Source organism: Octopus sinensis, linkage group LG1 (assembly GCF_006345805.1).
Source record: "Octopus sinensis linkage group LG1, ASM634580v1, whole genome shotgun sequence".
Taxonomy (NCBI): domain Eukaryota; kingdom Metazoa; phylum Mollusca; class Cephalopoda; order Octopoda; family Octopodidae; genus Octopus; species Octopus sinensis.
Genome location: NC_042997.1, coordinates 78,830,975 through 78,845,766, shown reverse-complemented (window position 1 = coordinate 78,845,766; position 14,792 = coordinate 78,830,975).

Genomic DNA, 14,792 nt, shown 5'->3' with positions numbered 1-14,792 from the left:
AGGTTTATTTAGCCAGAGGGGAAGCAGATAAGAAAAAATTTGCCAATGTACAGCGCCATGGGGACCAAAGACTTGAGGTATTTCGTGTTGCAAGACAGTGTGTGAAAGAGAATTGTGATGTAGGAGAGAAATGTGTCCGCATGGATGATGGTTCTCTTGAATGGGAGAAAGAGTGTCTGCCGATTGTCGACTCAACAGAGGGAGCAGCTATCTGAGTTGACAGTAACTTGGTAGTTAAAGCAATTAAAAGTATGAAGACAGGGATAGCTGCCGGCCCATCAGGAATTACTGCAGAGATGCTCAAAATATCTGGCAGTGTCGGCTATAGCCTAGTCAACCGTATAGTTAACCAGGTGATACACGAAGGAGTCATACCCAATGATTGGTGTAGCAGCACTGTAGTCAACTGCTACAAAGGTAAAGGAGACGTTTTAGATACAAATAATTACAGAGGTATCAAGCTCTTGGATCAGGTAATGAAGATCACGGAGGGGGTCATAGCCCAACTAATTAGGGAGAGAGTCAGTTTGAGTGAGATGCAGTTTGGTTACGTGCCAGGGAAAAGCACCACTGATGCTATATTTCTGGTTAGACAGCTGCAGGAGAAATACCGAGCCAAAGATAAGACCCTGTACCTGGCGTTCGTTGACATGGAGAAAGCCTTTGACAAGGTCCCCCGATCCCTTATCTGGTGGTCAATGAGGAAACTAGGGATAGATGAATGGTTAGTGAGAGCCGTACAAGTCATGTACAGGGACACTGTCAGTAAGGTGAGGGTTGGCAACGAGTACAGTGAAGAATTCCACCAAGGTTCAGTCCTCAGTTCCCTCCTATTTCTGATAGTCCTCCAGGCAATAATGGAGGAATTCAAGACAGGATGCCCCTGGGAGCTCCTCTATGCTAATGACCTTGCTCTAATTGCTGAGTCACTAACAGAACTAGAGGAGAAGTTTCAAGTGTGGAAACAAGGATTAGAATCGAAGGGCCTTAGAGTCAACCTAGCTAAAACCAAAGTCCTAATAAGTAGGAAGGCAGGCAAACCACAAATCCCTTCAGGTAGATGGCCCTGTTCGATCTGTAGAAAAGGCGTAGGTAGAAACTCAGTGTAAACTATGGACACAAGAGGTGCAGTAATATCAAAGGAAGGCTAACTGAGAGGATAGTTTTTGTATGTGGCAGATGCTCAGGAGCTATAACACTGAAAATGTGCGGAGAACAACTTCCGCCACATTCCAGGGAGAAAAACTAGAAATAGTTGATAGCTTCTGTTGCCTAGGTGACCAAGTCAGTAGCGGGGGAGGGTGCACTGAAAGTGTAGCTGCTAGAATAAGAATAGCCTGGGCTAAGTTCAGAGGGCTCTTACCTCTGCTGGTGACAAAGGGCCTCTCGCTCAGAGTAAAAGGTAGACGGTATGATGTATGTGTACAAACAGCCATGCTACATGGCAGTAAAACATCGGATGTGACTGCTGAGGATATGCGTCAGCTTGCAAGGAATGAAACCAGCATGTTCCGATGGATGTGTAATGTCAGTGTGCATACTCGACAGAGTGTTAGTGCCCTGAGAGAAAGGTTGGACCTAAGAAGCATCAGATGTGGTGTGCAAGAGAGACGACTGCACTGGTATGGTCATGTGGTGAGAATGGATGTGGATAGCTATGTGAAAAAGTCCCACACCCTAGCAGTTGAGGGAACCTGTGGAAGAGGTAGACCCAGGAAGTTCTGGGATGAGGTGGTGAAGCATGACCTTCAAACATTGGGCCTCACCGAAGCAATGACTAGTGACCGGGACCTCTGGAAATATGCTGTGCTGCAGAAGACTCGGCAAGCAAAAGTGTGACCATAACCTTGTGGCCTATGCGTGCCTTTTCTTTATTGGACACTAAACTCTGCTTGCAAAGACCAGTTGAGGCAAGTGAAATTGAAGTCGAAATAAAACTTGGTGACTGGCATCCGTTGCTAGTGGAGCGCTAAGAGTACCATATGAGTGAGATTGTTGCCAGAGCAACAAGCGGGCTTAGTGCCGATGGCACGTTAAGCACACCATTCGAGCTTGATCGTTACTGCGACACCTTACTAGCACTTGTGCTGTTGGCACATGAAACATTCGAGCGAGGTCGTTGCCAGTGCCGCTGGACAGGCTCCTGTGAAGGTGGCACGTAAAAAGCACCATTTGGGCATGGTCGTTGCCAGTATCACCAAACTGGCCCTCGTGCCAGTAGCATGTAAAAGCACCCACTACACCCTCGGATTGGTTGGCGTTAGGAAGGGCATCCAGCTGTAGAAACTCTGCCAGATCAGATTGGAGTCTGGTTCGCCAGACCTCAGTCAATTCGTCCAACCTATGCTAGCATGGAAAGTGGACGTTAAATGACGATGATGATTATGTTGTTGATTACTGAATGGTCTTTTCTAGTATAACAGTGTGAGTTACCACTTTTATAAGGGTGTTTTATCTAGTTTATAATGGGCTGAGATTATCTTATTTATATGTCACCAATTTATAACATGTTCGAACTTGGAAAAGATAATAAATATAAATTAAAATCAATAATATCAAAATCAAATCAAATGAAAATTTTACTTCTGAGTCCTGTGCTGGTAGCACGTAAACAGCACCATCAGAACGTGGCCAATGCCAGTGCCGCCTTGACTGGCTTCTGTGCTGGTGGCATGTAAAAAGCACCATCTGAACGTGGCCGATGCCGAGTCAAGTACATCAACATCAGCAATATCAAAATCAAATCAAATGGAAATTGTAGTTGTGAGCCCTGTGCCAGTAGCATGTAAAAAGCACCATCTGAATGTGGCCGATGTCAGTGCCGGTGGCATAGAAAAGCACCATCCGATAGTAGTCGATGCCAACTCCCGTGGCCCCTTGTGCCGGTGGCACATAAAAAGCACCCACTACACTCTCAGATTAGTTGGTGTTAGGAAGGGCATCCAGCTGTAGAAACACTGCCAGATCAGACTGGAGCCTGGTGCAGTCTCCTGGCTTTCCAGACCTCAGTTGAATCGTCCAACCCATGCCAGCATGGAAAACGGATGTTAAACGACAACGACGATGATGATGATGTTTATTGAATAGAAATCTATAGTGATAAACTGTCACTTATAACTTAATTATAAGTATTATCATTATACATAAATCTTAACTCAGGCTGCGTAAATGCCGTGATGAATTATACACCACGAAAATGCTGAATGTACTTGTATGTTGAAGATAAATAAAGCTCGTTCTTTTTCACCGCTATAATAACAGTTTCATAGTTGCAGAAATAAATTTCATTAACAGGTTGAAGAAAATGAAGAAAGAGAAAATATTTACTAAATTAGTTTTTTTTACTTTCATTTAGTATTTAGTCAAAAGAAAACTGTCATAGAGGATTATGACATAAAATTTATATTAACTAATCTTCCATATTAAGCTACTAGAATTTTACACAACAATTCAAAAAAATCTTGTTGGAATTAGATATAGACATGGCATAAAAATAGCCAATATCTCAAAGGAATGATTGTCATGAAAATGAGTGACAACCAACAAACACTGGTGTGGGCATCGTGGAGTTGAGTAACAACCAATGATCACTAGGTATGAGTGTTGTGGAGTCTAGTGACAACCAACGATCACTAATTAATTTCCCAAAAATCAGATATTATTCCACAATTTTTGAAATTGTATCTGTCAATACAGAATTTTTGGAGGCATTAAGCTCAGCCACATTTTTCTACAGAAGATCTTTTCCATATTTTGCTTTATAAATATTATTCTAATGATGAATAATATTAATATGTTTAAGTCTCAGACCTTGTAATTTCTAAGGTAGAACCTATACAAAGGTAATAGGAAAGACGCTTATTCTATAAAATATAAAATTATATAATGTTTTCATTGTTTATGGTTCAGGGTTGATGATCATTGGATATATTCTGACATCAATTCCTCCTGGCCAAAACACCATTCACTTTGGTGAGTGGAAAAAGCACCTTTTTTTCCTTCAGAATTATCCAGGCAGTACCGGCTTTACATTGTTACCAGTAGTGATACCAACACATAGCAACCTGACTGAAATTCTTCAATGGACTTATATTATTATTTTTTGTTCTTCACACAGTATTATTATTTTTTTTTCTGTGTCCCACTGTTGTGGAATGCATAAAATTTGAATCCTTGTCACCAGTGTTGTGTCTTGCAAAACCTTCATTGTTATATCTTCACTGTTACATCTTGTGTGGTTCGAATAATTCTTCAACAGGATTTTTACTATTTTTCACTGTATGTAGTTCAAATCCTTCCTCAATAGGATTTTTTAATATTTTTAGTTCGAATCGTTCTTCAACAGGACTTTTAATATTTTTCTCTGTGTGTAGTTCAAATCTGTCCACAACAGGATTTCTTGTATTTTTAGTTTGAATCCTTCAACTGGATTTTTAATATCTACTGTTATGTCTTGATTGTGTTCGAATTCTTGTCACTACTGTTGTGTCTTTAGTTAGCAGTTTCGAACATTCCATGTTCCACTGGAATCTATTAAGTTCAATATATTAGAGAAATGTGAAACGAAATGTCTTGCTCCAGGGTACAATGTACTTCTTGGTCTAGGAATTAGACCCACGGTCTTTGGAACATGAGCCAAACATACTCGTTGCTGCTGGACCACGCTTCTTCACGCACAGTGGGACACAGAAAAATAATAATAACAATAATAATAATAATACTGTGTGAAGAAGAACAAAAATAATAATAATAATACAAGTCCATTGAAGAATTTCAGTCAGGTCAGGTCACAATATTTTAAAACAGGGTGGAGGGAAAAAAAGATACAAGCAAAACAACTCAAATTTTATCTTTAGGAGTTATCTCCCTTTAAAGTATGAGCCAGTGTTTGGCGTCAGCTACTTTTGAGTTTTGAAAACGTACATACGAAAGAGTGTCTACTGGGTGTTCTTTTGGCGCGTGATCTACAAGGGAGATTACTTTAGGTTACATTTTAGTTAATTTTTCAATTTCTAAAAACCCGTATGATGTTGGCTAAAGATTTTTACAATGTGATCAGCCACAAGACGAAGACGGTTGCATTTTTACAAGAAACCAGTACTAAATTCACGTCATATACTTTGTCGTGCAATCTACAATTTAAAGGGAGATTACTTTAGGTTACTTTTTAGTTTACTTTGTTTTATTGCTACTTTCCGTGTGACCTACGTGAGCAAATTTACTTTGGTGTGTGATCTACACGTTTATTTTAATTATTATATGGTTTTCTTATTATTAAAACAGTAAGAATTTGAAAATATGCATTTAAAATGTTAAGTATGTACAAAATAATTTAAAAAGTAACTTAAAGTATTCTCCCTTGTAGACCACACGCCAAAGGAGCACCATCAATTCTCTTAAGTTATTATCCTTGAACCTAATGGTCAGGCAGAGGCAAGCACTTTATATTTTATATAATTTAAATTTTCATGCTTCCGATTGCCAAACTATTTGTCGTTTATGACATGTAACTAAGAGTTCGCAGTTTCAGTTTGAAATTACATAAAAAAATATACATTTGTAAATATAAATTTGTAAGCCCATTACTTCCGACCGCCCTATCGTCACCGTTTGAAACTATTTCATTGTTCTAATCTTAACAAACTTTTGCTGTTTCTAGTTACTGTCCTTGTCAAGGACATCGAATATACTCTTGAAAGCCTTCCTCTTTCACTCGATCCCTTCTATTTACTGAAACCAAATCTGTTTGCGCTATTATCGATGACGGTGACGACTTCTCGGTTCTTAAGGTATGTTTTGATCACTGCATCAGACATTGACTTAATATCCTTATACTTCTTCGCCTCTCCAATCACTTTAAATGGCTTGTTTTACTCCAATGATTTCTGAGAGGAATTGAATGGAGTAGGCATGATTATCAAGATATATCACTATTACACCAACTTGTTTATAAATTATATTGAGATCTTCATTTTCACCTATTTTACAAGACCAATCTATATGGTTACTATATCGATGATAATATTGGGTTTAAACTTTGGTACAAGGCCAGCAATTTCGAGGGTAGGGCTAAGTGCTTAACTGGTACTTATTTTATCGACTCCAAAAGGATGAAAGGTAAAGTCGACCCGACGGCATTGAACTCTGGACGTAGAGAGGGAGATACCAGAGACAAACGTCTCACAGAACCCAAAGGATTTCTACTCAAACAAAAATATTCATCACAAGGTGCTACTTTGGTGCGTGGTCTATATACACATACAGGCAAGCAAGTGTGAAGGAAGATCCAACAAGTAAAATAAAGAAGTACGTATTCACGTAAGATGTATATAAATATAAATAAATAAATCTACATATACACACATACAGATGTGTTAGTTTAACGCTCGGGAAGTGAAAAAGTTTTTAATGTTTCGAGCCTACGCTCTTCCACAGAAAGAAACAAAGAAATAAAATAAAGAATGTGTAGTGGCTAGCGATCTATCATGGCGAATGCCGGACAGAAGGGTCACACAGGATAGCTAGGAAGAAGGGGAGATAATAAAGTAGTGGTGATCCCAAAACGAAGGTGCGCGTGCATGTGTATAAGAGAGTATGTATGTGCGTGTGGAAGAGGGCTGGTGACCTCGACGTGTGCGTGTGTGGATGTGCGGCTGGGAAGAGGTCAGTGCTAGTGTGTGCGTGGTGGTGTGATGTGATGTTGTGTGGTATGGTGGTGTATGGTGTAGTGGTGACATCTACAAACACATACATAAAAAAATGAACATGCACATACATGTAGACGGACACACATGTATATATATATATATATACACACATACATACATACATATATATATTTATATATATATATATATAATATATATATATATGCATACATATATACACATATATATAAATAAATACATATATATATATATATATATATATATATATATATTATATATATATATACATACACACAAACACAAGTGCACACGTAAAATACACATAATATATACACATCCGCCCAGACAAATAAAAAATACAGGTGCATGCAAAATACATCAAAGAAAAAACCTATGTACGAGGGGCGTTCAATAAGTAATGCCCCTGACCGACTTCCCATAGCAGTAGAGCAACGAAACTTGGCACAAGTATTAGTCTTTTTCTACATAGGAACAACCCAGAGGTATGCATTTCTCCCATCGTTTGATGCAGTTCTGGAGACCGTTTTCGTAGAAGACCCCAGCTTGGTCCTCCAACCACGACGTGACTTCAGAAATCAAGGCTGCATCATCTGGGAAACGCATTCCTTTCAAAAACAACTTCATGCCTGGGAAGAGGTGAAAATCAGAGGGTGCAAGGTCAGGAGAGTAGGGGGATGGGGGAAGAGTTCATAGCCGCACGCCTGTGCTTCTGATCTGGCGACACGCGAGTTGTGGACCGGAGCGTTGTCCTGCAGGAGGAGGATGCCTTTGCTGATTTTGCCTCGCCTCTTGGTTTCGATAGCTTCTCTTAATTTCCTCAAAAGTGAAACATGATAGGCTCCTGTAATTGTGGTACCCTTTGCCAGGAAATCTGTCATCACTACTCCGTCCTGGTCCCAGAAGACTGTGAGCATGACCTTGCCAGCGGAGGGCTGCACCCTTGCCTTCTTTGGAGGAGGTGAGTCACGGTGCTTCCACTGCATTGACTGGGCTTTGGTCTCTGAATCATAGTGATGGACCCAGGTCTCATCCTGTGTAATCAGTCTTTTGAAAAATTTTGACTCATCTTCTTGGCACATCCCTAAATTCTTGCTTCTGGAATTCTTGCGTTCTTGCTTCTGGAAAAGTATGAGCAACCTGGAAATCCATCTGGCAGACACCTTTTGCATATGCAAATGGTCATGAATGATAGTTTCCACAGACCCGGTACTAATCTTGACCTCATGGGCTATTTGGCGAATAGTTATGTGTCGATCTTCCAAAATGGCAGCCTCAACTTGACGGACAGATGCCTCATCAATGGCAGAAGGGGTGCGACCAGATCTGGGAGCTGTTTCCACAGAGTTCCGACCATGTTTGAATTCACGATGCCAACGTTTTACAAGGTCATATGATGGGGCATCATCACCATAAGTTACTTTCATTTCATTAAAAGTCTCCTGTGGTGTGCGTCATTTCAAATACAAAAACCGGATCACTGCTCGACACTCAACATGCTCCATTTCCCACTTGACCCATTTCTAACACCTGTAAATCAGAAACCACAATTAGTTCGGAGCTGTAATTTGCCACTTAATCTATAGAGATATCAATAATTGCACATGCAGCTAGATCAAACAAAGGCAAGCGGGTCTGAGGAATTACTTATTGAACGCCCCTCGTAAAAAACTAGTAGGGGTTTTCTACTAGTTACGTTATATTCTACTATACACACGTGGTCCTGTGTATTTGTGTCGACCTGTTACCATTTTTTAAGCACACCCGTTAACTTTTAATTCTTATTTTTATGTTATAGTTTACCGCACATACAGACGTGCATGCACATTGATATGTCTGTCTTTTTTCCCTTTCGTCTCTCTTACTATTATCACTACTATTATTTTTCCTCTTTCTAAAACTTGCTTACAAATATCCGATTTTTTCTCTATTACCCCATTTGTATTCTCCCTTATTGTATCTTATTTTAATTTACTTTTTTTTTACGAAACCTTTTTTGATGTCCTTACAAAAATTCCTCACACTGATGAAAATGACAATGCATAAATTTAAGTACAATTATTATGGTTATAATTTTTTTCTTACATATTTGTATTGTCCTTTGAAACGCGCGTATGTATTGAGTCCTACTTTGTGTTAAATCTAATTTTGATTCAACATCTTTTTCTCCTCCATTTTTCTATAATTGCTTAAGGTATTTTTATACCTATAACGATATTTTTCAACTATATGTGTGTGTGTATGTGTGTGTGTGTGTGTGTGTGTATGTGTGTGTGTGTGTGTGTGTGTGTGTGTGTGTGTGTAGGCGCAGGCGTGGGTGTGTGGTAAGAAGCTTGCTTCTTAACCACATGGTTTCGGGTTCAGCTCCCCTGCGTGGCATTTTCTACTATAACCTTGGGGCGACTAAAGCCTTGTGAATAGATTTGGTGGACGGAAACTGAAAGAAGCCCGTTATATATATATATATATATATATGTAGAAGGTTGAAAAGGAACACACGGGTTGATATATATATGGAAAAAAAGTCAAGGTAGAAAATTATAAAATAATTTTATAAAAAACATTTCAGTACCGGTTTCGGTCATTGAGTCTTTTACAACTGTAAATATGGAAAACAATTACATTTTGGAAAAGTTAAATGAAAAGATTTTAAAAAGAATATTTGAATAGTGTTCAAATACAAGGGGTATTTTCCTTGTTTCTGCCTGTATCTATCTTGTTTACTCTTGTGGGTTAGAGGTCGTTGTGAAATCTTGGCAGAGAATAATAATAATAATAATAATAAGCATAAAAATAAGAACAAGAATAAGAATGCGGGAGTGCTATGATAGTAGTAGGATGTTAAATAATCAAGTGCCCTGAAATAGACTTGTTGTGGATGGTAGTAGTGATTGAATTCTTGAGATATCTCTTTTGAACGTAGTTTATAACATAGCCAAGCTGGTGCCAAACGTAATGCTCTGCACTCCTTTGGACTACATCAGCAAGGTCGAGAGAGGAAACCTGACGATTGGGCTACCCAGGACTTTCTCATATCTAGCCCAGGCCTGCGCAAAACTGGAGAGGACACTTCAGTGCTGCTGTAAAAAGCTGCAGAAATAACACGGGAGGTAACAGTCACGAGTGATAAGTCCATTCAGATTGGCGTAAAATATGGGCGCTACGGGTTACCTCTGACGGTGGGAGGGACCTCCGTGTCCTATTGGTTAGCTACTGCCCACCTCAAGCTGGGCAGCCCCAGTTAATAAGGTACTGACCCGCCACAGGCCTCCTGCTTCATTGGGTGCTTGGAGCTAAGAGTATGACTTGAAAAGCGGCCTGCAACCTCTACACCAGGCAAACAACTAAAAAACAAGAAACCACCAGTCCTGCGGTTGGCAAGCTGGAATGTCAGGACCATGTGCCCTGGAATATCTGATGATCTACCCAGGGTTGAAGACACAAGGAAAACGGCCATCATTGACCGTGAACTAAAGAGGCTTAACATAGACATTGCTGGGCTACAGGAGACAAGACTTCCCTCAAACGGCAAACTCAAAGAACAAGATTTCACCTTCTTTTGGCAGGGAAGCGATCCAGAAGAACCTCGTCAGCATGGCGTTGGTTTTGCAGTGAGAAACTCATTACTCTCCTCAATAGAACCACCATCAGGAGGCACTGAGCGTATCCTCTCACTGCGCCTCTCGACTTCTTCTGGCTCAGTACATCTACTCAGCATCTATGCTCCCACTCTCTACAGCTCAGAGGAGACCAAGGACCAGTTCTACAAAGATCTCAACTGTGTCATAAAACTATACCAACAACTAAAAATATCTACCTTCTAGGGGACTTTAACGCTCGCGTGGGATCTGACCACGATTCGTGGCCCATTTGTGTTGGACACTTTGGTATTGGCAACATGAATGACAATGGTCAGAGACTACTCGAATTCTGCACATACCATAACCTGTGCATCACAAACACATTCTTTACCAACAAACCATCCCACAAGGCATCTTGGAGACATCCAAGATCTCACCACTGGCATCAGCTGGATCTCATCATTACACGGAGATCCTTTCTGAATTCTGTTCTACTGACCCGCAGTTACCACAGCGCGGATTGTGACATGGACCACTCACTTATTAGAAGTAGGGTGAGGATTCTGCCTAAAAAAGTCCATCGCTCCAAAAAAGTGGGCCGACCACGCATCAACACCGCCAGAACCTCGGACCCTACACTGCGAAAATGTTTTGCTGCTTCTATCAAGGTTGCCCCCAGTAGCTGCCCAACCTCCTCTGCTGAAGGTAGGTGAAATTAAATCGGGGAAGCTTTGTATACCACATCAATAGATACTTTCGGCATGAGAGAAAGGCAAAACCCAGATTGGTTCAATGCTGGGCTCTCAGAGCTGGAGCCAGTTATCGAAGCAAAGCATGCAGCTCTGATGCAATACAAGAGTGATTCTTCTACAAAGTTACTCGAAGAACTCAGAAAGGCAAGAAATAAAACCCAACTGACAACCAGACGCTGTGCAAATAGGTATTGGCAGGAAATCTGTCAGAGTATCCAGTCAGCTGCTGACAGGGGCGACACCCGTGGGATGTATGCCGGTTTGAAGAAGGCCCTCGGTCCATCCGCAACCAAGTCGGCCTCTCTGAAATCAACTACTGGAGATCTCATCAGGGATCAAAGCAAGCAAATGGATAGATGGGTAGAGCACTACCAGGATCTCTACTCACGGGAGACTACAGTAGCTGAGGCTGCAATCGAGAGTGTCAAGATCTTGACAGTCATGTGCAAACTTGACAGTCCGCCATCTATAGCAGAGCTCACCAAGGCTATTGACTCCCTAGCAAGTAACAAGGCTCCGGGAAAAGACGGCATCCCCTCAGAGATCATCAAAGCCGGCAAAAACACCATCCTGCTTCGGCACCTTCATGAGCTTCTGTGTCAGTGCTGGGAAGAGGGTACAGTCCCTCAGGATATGCGGGATGCTAACATCATTACGCTTTACAAAAACAAAGGTGACCATGGTGATTGTAACAATTACCGTGGAATATCTCTTCTAAGCACTGTTGGAAAGACCTTAGCTCGCGTTATCCTGGCCAGGCTACAACTACTTGCTTCTCGAATCTATCCGGAATTGCAGTGTGGCTTTAGAAGAAGCAGATCAACTATTGATATGATATTCTCCATACGCCAACTTCAGGAGAAGTCCAGAGAGCAGAAAATGCCACTATATATGGCCTTCATTGATCTAACAAAGGCCTTTAACTCGGTAAGTAGAAAAGGCCTCTTCATCCTGCTCCAAAAAATCGGATGTCCACCAAAGCTGCTGAGGATCATCAAGTCTTTCCATGATGATATGCAAGGCACCATACAGCACAATGGTTCAACATCAGCCGCCTTCCAAATAAAAAATGGGGTAAAGCAAGGTTGTGTCCTTGCTCCTACATTATTTGGCATTTTCTTCTCGCTCTTGCTCTCACATGCCTTTCAGACATCAGATGATGGAGTGTTTCTGCACAGTAGAAGTGACGGAAAACTGTTCAATCTCTCGCGCCTGCGTGCCAAGACTAAAATCAGAAACGTCCTGATCAAAGAGATGCTATTTGCTGATGCTGCTGCTCTGGTATCACACGCAGAAGAAGCCCTCCAAAGGCTCATTAACTGTTTTGAGTAAGCATGTAACGACTTTGGCTTAGCTATCGGCCTTAAGAAGACCAACATCATGGGTCAGGCTACATCGGACATCCCAAACATACATATTGGAGACCACAGATTACAGGAGGTGGAAAAGTTTACCTATCTTGGCTCTACTGTCACCTACAACTCTCCAAACGGGCATGGGACAACAATAAGCTGACCAAGACCACGAAAATGAAGATCTACCAGGCATGTGTACTTAGCACTCTACTGTATGGAAGTGAGACTTGGACGCTATACACACGCCAAGAGCGTCGCCTAAACATCTTTCACCTGCGCTGCCTCCGGAAAATCCTCCGCATCAAATGGCAGAATCATATCCCCAACAAAGATGTCCTCAGGCAAGCAGGAATACCAAGCATGTTTGCACTCCTCACACAAAGACGTATGAGATGGCTTGGGCATGTTAGCCGTATGAAAGATGGCAGAATCCCCAAGGACATACTCTACGGAGAGCTTGCTAGGGGTACTAGGTCTGTGGGTAAATCGTTCTTACGTTACAAGGATGTTTGCAAAAGGGACATGAAGGCCTGCAACATCAATATTAGCAGTTGGGAAGCAATTGTCAGCAACCGTGGAGATTGGCGACGTACCGTAAAAGAGGGAATACAAAGGGGTGACAGAAAGAGAGAGAAGAGAAATGGAAAGACAAGAAAAGACGTCAACAAGAAACTATGACACTACAACCAGCCAGGAATAGTCTTCGCTACATTTGCGGTACCTGCCAGAGGGAGTGTTTGTCCAAGACAGGACTATACAGCCACAGCAAGAAATGTATCAGGACATGAAATGTAAAAGCCGGACTGGACTATTTTATGCGCAACTCCATTGTCTCCCGAGACGAAAAGGATGCCAACCAATATATATATATATATATATATACACACACATACATATGTGTGTTTGTCCCCCCCCATCGCTTGACAACCGATGTTGGTGTGGTTACATCTCCGTAACTTACCGGTTAGGCAAAGGAGATCAATAGAATAAGTACTAGGCTTACAAAGATTAAATTCTGGGGTCAATTTCTTCGACTAAAAACTCTTTAAGGCGTTGCTCCAACATAGCTACAGTCAGAATGACTGAAGTAAGTAAAAGAATAAAAGAATATATATTAATCTCTCTCTCTCTCTCTTTCTTTCTCTCTCTGTCTCTCTCTCTCTCTCTATATATATATATATGTGTGTGTGTGTGTGTGTGTGTGTGTGTGTGTGTGTGTGTGTGTGTGTGTGTGTGTGTGTGTGTGTGTGTGTGTGAGTGTGTGTGTGTGTGTTTGTATGTATACACACACACACACACACACACATTTGTCGTCTAAATTACGCAAAAATGAAAATAACACTGACATCTCATTTTAACAGATATATTTACCAAAATTACATAAAAATATCTTGAAATTCTAAAGAGTAAATATATTCAATAAAATCGCCATTGGCTTCAGCTACGGCCTCCAGACGACTTCGGTTTTCCTGCAACTCTTCTGAGTGGTCTCCTTGATTAAGCTAGGGAATGTTGCCATAACCCTTGCCTTCGGTTCATCTATGGTGTTACAATGAGTTTTGTTGGTCTCTCGCTCAACTGCGCCCCTTACATAATAATGAAGGGGATTGCAGTCTGGGGAATTAAGGTAACCACATGTTAGGGGTGATGTAGTCACAAAAATTGTCTGATAGCCATGACTAGATTTTCTTGCTTGTGTGGCATGGTGCAGAGTCCTGTTGCCAGACATAGGATCTTCCAGCAGCCCTCCTCTGAGGACGAATAGAGGCATAACTTTGCCATCACTAGTGATCACTCCAAAAACCATGATGTTGACTGCATGTTTTTATCACACTCGGTACATGTTTTGGGGACATGGCAAGCCAACGGTTGTTCTGTGTGTTCACCATCTGATCTTGGCAGAAATTTTCTCGTCTGAGAAAAACCAAAGCATGTTCGATTGGAGAAGATGCATGAGTTTGCTCAAAAGCTTCATATCGCGGTCTTTCCTCTTGTCCTTGATGGCTTGGGATAAAAATTGGCCCTTTCTTATCTTGTATGAGGGATACCAAATGTCTTCATGCACTACCTGCCTCATAAGAAACTCAGACACTCACATGTCCCTGGCGATGGACCTGATTGACTTGGAATGATCGTTGTCAATCATGGCCTGAATCTCACCAACAAATTCAGGAGTTCTTTTCTTATCAGAATGATCAGAGTGAGATTTCTGAGCTGCCGTACCTTCGTAATCACCATTAGACCCATCTAACTCGTTCCGAATCTTCTGCACTGTCCTCAGATTAACATCCAAATACACTGAAATGTTTGTATTGTTGCTTCCGGCGCAGTACAACATGTCGTTTCCAAATTTCTGACAGAGTGAATTGCGTCAAGGTGCTGTTTTTCTCACAGACGGTGTCCTACTATAGTGTGTAG